Genomic DNA, 7,757 nt, shown 5'->3' on the forward strand with positions numbered 1-7,757 from the left:
GCCAGGTTTTGAGAGCCTGCGTGCTCATCAATTATTCTCCCTTGGGGTAAACCCTAGCCGCCGGTGTTCCCGGTTGGTCTCCTTGTAACCAAACCCTAGCAAAACTTCCCTCTGAAATCAAGCTGTGCTAGTGACATTCTGTGAATTCTGAGTGCGATTTCTGAATTTAGTCCGTTAGACAACTCGGGTCTGACAGGCCTCTGGCAGGACAACACCCGCGGCCCCTCCATGCTGGCCGGGATCTTCTCCCAGAACATGTTCCCTGACCGTGACAGGGTTCAGCCCTTGAATAGGAAACCTGGGAGCCCTCCGCAGTTCCTAAGCCTTCAGGCCGGCGGCGCGCATCTCAACTTCACCTCGTTCGTCGCCGATAACGACGGGCTCTTCAATCACGCGAGGCCACTGGCGTCGCGCCGCGGTTTCCTCCTCCTGCGCATCATACTTCCTGCCGACACCGGCGGCCGTGAGCAGCTCCATCTCGCGGTGTGCCGCCCGCAGATTGACAAGCGGGATACGCATCTCCTCCCGCCGCCTCCCATCGACCAGCATAGAATCTTGGACCGCGGTCTAACTGGCTGCGCCATTCTCACCAGCGCGGACCATGCTGCAGTCAGAAATCTGGATTGGCAAGATGAGTCTGCGTTTCAAGTTCTCTTGACGTACACCGACGAACATGGGCTCATGTACGTCTACATGTACTGCTCTACCAAACAGAGCTGGAGCTCGCCTGTCAACTGCCGCCTAGCTCCCAAATTCACCAGGTGTGGGCCGCGTGCCGGCGTCGTCACTCGTGGCTTTGCGCATTGGTTGTACAAGAACGAGACATGCTTCTACATCCTCAACTAGACCTGTAGCCCGCCTTGGTGCGCGTTGCCGGGTCCCCACACTTGTGGCTAAACATGTGTATAGTTATACTATAATACCACATGTACCATTTTAGATAACATGGTAATATACAATATATATTTCACATGTCTGCAACATGCAAAGGTACATGGCAACAAACAGATCAAAGGATCAAAGAATGACATAAGAGGGAGTAACTTGTAATAATAAAATGGTTCAGTTCATTATATCACTTTGAGCATGTCATGGAAAATGTATCATGATATACCAAAAGCAGGTCCTAACGATAGTGAAAGAGATCAACAGATATGGTTCTTCTAATTCTGAGCTCATCTTCGAGAGAAATTACATATTTACATATCTCCTAATTCTGATCCCATCTTTCTATAGTTCAGTCTTTAATAATTATTTCAACATCAACAGTATATGTGAACATCAGGAGGGAAGCAGATGTGTGCCTTCCTTTTGCATTTGACTCGGTTGAAACAATAAAACCTCTCCACATAAAAAAGCAATCTGCAAAAGCATGTTCCAAACATTTTAGAGCATGCTGGCAATACAAAGCAATAAATGGTTGTACAGCAAAGCAGAAGTGCATATGAGCTACTACTGTGACATTTAGTTATGAATCAAGTGGAGCACAATAAGATCATGTTCATAACCTGCAAAACAATAATAAAAGACCTCAATTTATTATTTTCCATGGATTTAAGTATATTCCATGAGAAATTTCTGCTGTAACCAAGTCTCAAGCTCAAACCAAAATATTTTAGCATCATTACTTGAGTTGTTTTCTGTTTTCTGTAAGTTGTAGGTCTGATGCTACACGCCCTGATCAGTGCGCAGTAGTAATTTATGATTCAGGTATAATGGACACTCATGATTTTTTTCCTTTCTTAAAATGAGGTATACAACTAATCAACTATACACACCGGATACTCAAGTTACATGGTAATAAATATTCAGAGAAGAAATATATCACGACAATGATCGCAACTCATTTCATGTAGTGCAAATCACAAAAGGGGGAAGATGCTTTCATGGAAGAATCTAAAATCATTCACTGCATAACAAATATTGTTTATCTACTACCAATTATATATCACAGTTGATGTATGTACATTACCAAGACAAAGCAAGTAACAGGAAGCACATTATTATTTTGAGCTGAAGTGTATGCAGATGGCACAAATACTCGAGGCATGTTCTAATTATTCTACTGGCTCTAGGCCCAAAAGAATGAGCAAGAAGAAATATATATCTCTCTCAGAAAAATATAGGATTACTAATCTGAAGAATATAAATTTGTCTGATAAAAAAATCCATGCATGACTTCCTACCTCCATAAATATAGGAGCAGCAACACGTCCTCCTATTTGGGCATTCTGCATTCTAGACGCAGAACATCAAATCAATAGACAAATAACTCCATAAATCAAAACACTCGAGTAACAGGAAATATAGAACCGTGAGATGTAACATAATGTACATGTAAGTGATCCATGACTGCAGCTAAATTTCATAAGAAAAAAAGGACACTATTGAGTAGGCAGTGAAGCACTAATATTACAGAGTAATCTTTCCTTGAAGTCGCACACCATGTAGGCATAGATAAATAAGACTGGGGATTAAATCAAAAGAAATTGGATGGGAGAGAGAGAATCGGAACCTCTTCCATCTTTCTATATGTTGAATCTCCATTGCAATCATAGTTTTTATGATTTCCGTCGCCCCTTCCAAAAGTAGCTCAACCAATTACCTCATCAATCATTGCTGACAACGCCCCGTAAAGCTGAAACTACAAATGGGTTTTGCCTTTTGCCTTGAGCTCACACCAACATTAGTACCTGCAAAACAGCTCATATACAATCCAGTGTCAAGGCGAAGACAAAGAAAAGAAAAATTAACGAAAAGGAGATAGCTAGAACCCAAAGAGCAGCTAACTGAAAGTGAAATAAGAGGTAGAAAAGAAGACAAAATCCAAGCTAAAATAATCCTGATCAGATCCACGATGCAGTCCAACACCTCAACCAAATCCAAGTGGCGCCAAACATGATTTATGAAGTATGAAACCAACTGGTTATTGTCCTTTCAAGACCAGTTGCAATAACAGTAGTTTGATAGCTTAAATGGCAGGTCGTAATCAAATAAGCTGATTTTTATGATCAAGTGTATGATGAGAGGAATATGAAATGCATGGATGGCTTTGGTACCCGGATGCGGTGCTGTTTATCGTTTTTGTTGTAGACAGTTAAGACGTAAACCATCTGCAGGAGAACAAATGAGCAAAGAAAATAATTAGAGTGCAATACCAAACGGCATGGACATTGTTGCAGATTGGTAATCAGAATCTCAAACACTAAAATAAGTTGGAGTTTCTTTGCTTTAGTTGTACTTGAAGGAACGGACCTCCCAAGGAGCAAACGATCATACTATGTCTGTCAGTGACAGCAAATAATATATTCAGACCTCCTAAAGACGCGACTACCTACACATACTTGATCTGAAACATTCACAGTTTGTACTTTCAGTGATAACAACTCGTAAATTCAATTCACACTTCAATTGTTCAGGTAAAAATCATTCCAGTGTCCCTGACACACACTAAATCTTGTCATGCAGATAATTAGATGCAAATGCCACGAAAATTATCAAAGGCACAGTAGAAGAGAGAACCAGTTACTTGGATTAGGATATAAACATGCGCCAAAGCAGAGCATAACTTCATAAATGTGATCATTTTCAGCATCATCTCCTAGAGAAAGAAAAATTCAAAGAGGCCGCTATATGTACAGATAAACACATTGGCGTTTGCCACACAGGTCTAGCAAGCCAGCAATGAACCATGTGCCTAATCTACTATAAATATAGTGTCCTTTATATCTGATTACAGGACACAAGAAAGATCGCGATCCTCTCTCTCTCTCTCTCTCTCTCTCTCTCAACCAAAATCTTGATTCCACATTATAGTCTGCACAACAATCCTATCACTCAAATATATGGTACAGTTGCAAGCTATGCCATAATAAATGGAGAGGAGATCTCAGATCAGTGGCTAGGAGGGGGTTGACGAGAGCGACAGGAAGAGCACCTGAAGGACGATGGCAATGGCGATGTGGATGGCCGTCGCTCCTCCCGGTGATGGTAACGCGCCAAGTAGCAACAGCAGTAGCATCCTGAACAATTCCTGCTGCAATTCATGTGCTTTAAAGCCTCAATCCCCCACAACAATCCACAAAAATGAACTGATCATTGGCATTGTACGCTGCATCGAACACATTGCCAATCTGATTGCCACGCCATGGTGCGTGATGGCACCTGACATTTGCTCAGCGTCGCTTGCTTGACGATCACGTTTTTAGCTGGTTCCTTGACGCTGGAGGAGACAATATCGACGACACCATCAAGCTATTGGCCACCTGCATCTATCAGTTGACATGTCAGAATGACAAGTAGATTGAATATGTTTAGTGGCTGACTTATGGTTCTGGGAGAAGTTGCTAGGTGAACATGTGATGTACCATTTTATTGGAAGAATCACCATCGTAGATCTTGGCTTCATCCCCGATCTGCTCCTGCTCATCTTTCTGCGGGTTGTTGCTTCACATTTGGGAACGCTGCCTCGTTTTGGCCTGTAAAAATCAGAGCAGAAAACCATGAATCTGAAACATTCAGAAACAATCCTAGCAAGAATAATGGTTTTCCAGTGTAAACTTTAAGCATGTAATTAATCAGTCTGCACTTCCTTCCGTCGTAAGACATGGTAGGATACGGCGCCTCCTTGTAGGCCACCTGCTGAAGAACTTCAATGCAAACTTGTATGGATTTTAAACCAAGTCAGGAACGAGCAGCAGTGCCTCCTCCATCCAAGAACCGTAGTGAGAGAGAGGGAGGGAGAAGAGGGAGGGTAGTAGTACCGGGAGTGAGCTGCTGCTGGGTGTCGTCGGGGACGAAGGCGCTGCCGTGGAGGAGGGGGTCGGCGTCATCGATTTTCGTCCGCTGCCTCTCCCGCTGGGCACCAAGGAGGAGAGCGAGGCTATCTTGGGAGCGGAGAAGGCGACGGCGGCAAATCCAGAAAACATAGAAGAGGACGGAGTGAGGACGGCAAAGAGGGCGAGGCAGACGGCGAAGCGGAACGGCTGCTCACTGGGGAGCTCCTGGTCGCTGGGCTGCGCGGCGGCCTCTGCGGCCCCCTCCTGCCGGCGACGGAGGCGGCGCACGACCCAGAGCACCGCGACCACCTCGGCCTCCGTGAGCGCGAGCAAGCCACCCGACCTTGCCGACGCCGTCATCTCGGTGGGTTTGGAAGGGGAGGGGCGGTGGCGGCTGCGGAGAGCGACGCGAGCGGCGGCCCCTCCCGGCGATGGCGGTGGCGGCTGAGGAGAGGGACGCGATGGGGAGTGGAGGAGAGAAGGAGATAAGGGGACGAATGAGAGCACGACAGGGCAAGCCGCTGCCCTCCCCCATCCCATAGTCGCACGGGCCAACCACCGCACAGCACGCACGCCCGAAAAGACCAAAATACCCCTCGGCGAGGCAAGATATAACGTGCGGTGGCACGAGATCTTTCCCCCGCCGACGCGCGCGACGGGGCGACCGGACCGGAACCGAGCCACGGTCGCTGACAACGGAGGCCCACCCGCGAACGGGCCCACACGCCAGCGGCACAGAACGGTAAAAAACGCAGTAAAAAACGAGCGGGGGAGGCGTTATAGGAAGTTACTATTCATTCCAGCAGTAGATTTTTTCGATCCGACGGTGTAGATTCCTCCAGATCTTGATCCAACGGACGAGAACGCATCCGGAAATCGCATCCAATGGCCCAGAATCACTGAGCTCTGAGGAGGTTGTGTGATCCCTCCTTCTCTTATTTCTGGATGTAAGCGCCGTCAAAACACGTGTCTCTTGGACCAAGATCCCTAGAAAAGTCCATGCCGGCATGTCGCGGAAGCGACCTCCCTTGCCGTGCCTCGCAGGAGAAGGAAGGATTTCGCTTGTTAATATACGAGATCATGGTGTGCTAGAGCTTTGGACCAAGCAAGAAAGAAAGAACAATGATGATCAAAGTGAGAGTGAGAGGGGCTGGCTATACTCTAAGCTCACGGATCTTGGGAGCACGAGAATAAACCTTGTCTTCTTTGCAGAGAGTAGAGGAGCTTTACTCATCGAGCAAGGTGGTGCCTTTTTCACTGTTGATCTCAAGAGTAAGGAGAAGGTGCGGGTTAACCTCAGGCGCGATGAAAGTCGCCGTGGTGCGAGGTGGTTTCCAGCAGACTATTGCAGTAGTAGTTTTTGCGGCGGACATCGCGATGGCGGGACATGTGAAGAAACTCCACCCGTGCTCTATGAGATGGATTGGGTGTTTAGTCATCGTATATTTCTCAAGAGATGAGGCAAGGGTGGATTAGTTCAACACTATGTAAAGACAAATAAGTGCACAGAAGGATATACAAAAGTTGGAGTACCTTGTGTTCGCACACGAACACGTCACCGTGTACCTCCGACGCCGAGGGTGATGCACCGCAGCTCGCGCCGAAGGAGACCCGTCCGGAAGCGTGGTACGCAAGCAATCCGGCGGGTGCTTTTGAGCACCCGAAACCCCACGCGCCCGGGAGGAACCCCGTCTGGACGCACGGCGGCTATGGGCTGCCCTAGGTCGGTTCGCCCGCCCCTAGAGCCTCGAGGATCGCTGCCCTTCAATACGAAGAAAGAACGAAGAACGAAAGAGAAAGAACAAGGGAGGGATGTAAAACTAGGGTAAAAAATAGATTGATTGTTCGATTGTGTGTTGTTATTCAATCGGCCGTCACCCCTTAGGTATATAAGAGGCGGCTGGACTTCCCGTGCAAGGAAAAGGCTTGGATTCACATCCAAAACCCTGGTCAAATTCGGATTGGTCTTGTCCGAACTTTCCAAAACTGTTCGGTTTAAACTGGCTGCACCTTGCGGGTCTTTTTTGTGGTGGTAAACTATCTCGGATGGAAACGAACCCAAAAGCAATCTTGACCTTTTCGACGATACGAACAACTTTCATGTTGAACGTTTTTTGATCAGATGTCATCTTGAGGGTCAAATAGCTCGCATAAAATATCTCTTTACTCGCGCTACCAATCAGACATGGCGTCTAGTGGGGCGCGCCATATTTCGCCTCGTGACAGGGCTGCACTCCGATTGCTCTAACTTTTGCATACGAACTCGGATTTGGACGATTTTTATATCAAAATCAATCGCTTCGACGAGACGAAGACAATCGATGTAGATCATTTTTCCATTTGAGGTCTTCTTGGGGGCTTAATCGACCAAATTGTACTCTGAATATAAGATCTTAGTACTTTGAGCATAGTTTCGGCCTTCGAGATGAAATCGGACGGCGATGACCCAAACTTCAAAGATGTTTATATCAATAATACGGAACTCTTTCATGAAGATCACTTCTCCATTTAAGGCCATCTTAAATAAGTTATTGACCGTGCCAAAATCTGGTGTCAACATATGCCCCCCTGTTTTTCGGCAAAACTTGCGTGCCGAAAAATAATTTGCAATGTATTTGTTCTAAGGACGATGTCAACACTCCATCGGCCATCTATTTTTCTCAGGATGATAATTATGTATCGGACATGTTTATGCTAAGGGCGATAATTCTATATCGGCCATTGATTTTAATTTCTTGTTCACATCATACCTTGTAACCGATTACCACCAATCGGCTTTAAAGAGATGGGAATGAACCCGTTCCTTGTAGCACTAAGGAAATCAAACTCCAAGAGGTCACGCCCTGTTAAGCAAGTAACATCAGGATGATTCCAATCCACCGATGCATCGGCCAAAGCAACACAAGCCGAATTATCCGCGTGAATGACTTCTACCTCATCATTGATCCATTGTATTAAGAATTGATGCATGGTAGATGG

At 46.2% G+C, this 7,757-nt stretch overlaps 1 long non-coding RNA gene across 4 annotated transcripts; it reads right to left on the reverse strand.

Annotated features, from left to right (window-relative positions):
* Positions 1-1,025: 1,025 nt before the first annotated feature.
* Positions 1,026-5,297, reverse strand: LOC123046449 (uncharacterized). 4 transcript variants are annotated; one of them, XR_006422337.1, is made up of 8 exons: positions 4,994-5,297; positions 4,764-4,886; positions 4,368-4,478; positions 3,938-4,271; positions 3,060-3,113; positions 2,516-2,693; positions 2,187-2,238; positions 1,026-1,362 (listed from the first exon to the last, which is right to left on the reverse strand). It is a non-coding gene; the product is annotated as an uncharacterized lncRNA (long non-coding RNA). The 4 variants fall into 4 exon arrangements; XR_006422336.1 differs by having other exon boundaries at positions 3,938-4,265; positions 4,764-5,296; XR_006422338.1 differs by having other exon boundaries at positions 2,187-2,231; positions 4,764-5,295.
* Between the last annotated feature and the right edge of the window lie 2,460 nt (positions 5,298-7,757).

The sequence above is a fragment of the Triticum aestivum genome, chromosome 2B, assembly GCF_018294505.1.
Source record: "Triticum aestivum cultivar Chinese Spring chromosome 2B, IWGSC CS RefSeq v2.1, whole genome shotgun sequence".
Classification (NCBI taxonomy): domain Eukaryota; kingdom Viridiplantae; phylum Streptophyta; class Magnoliopsida; order Poales; family Poaceae; genus Triticum; species Triticum aestivum.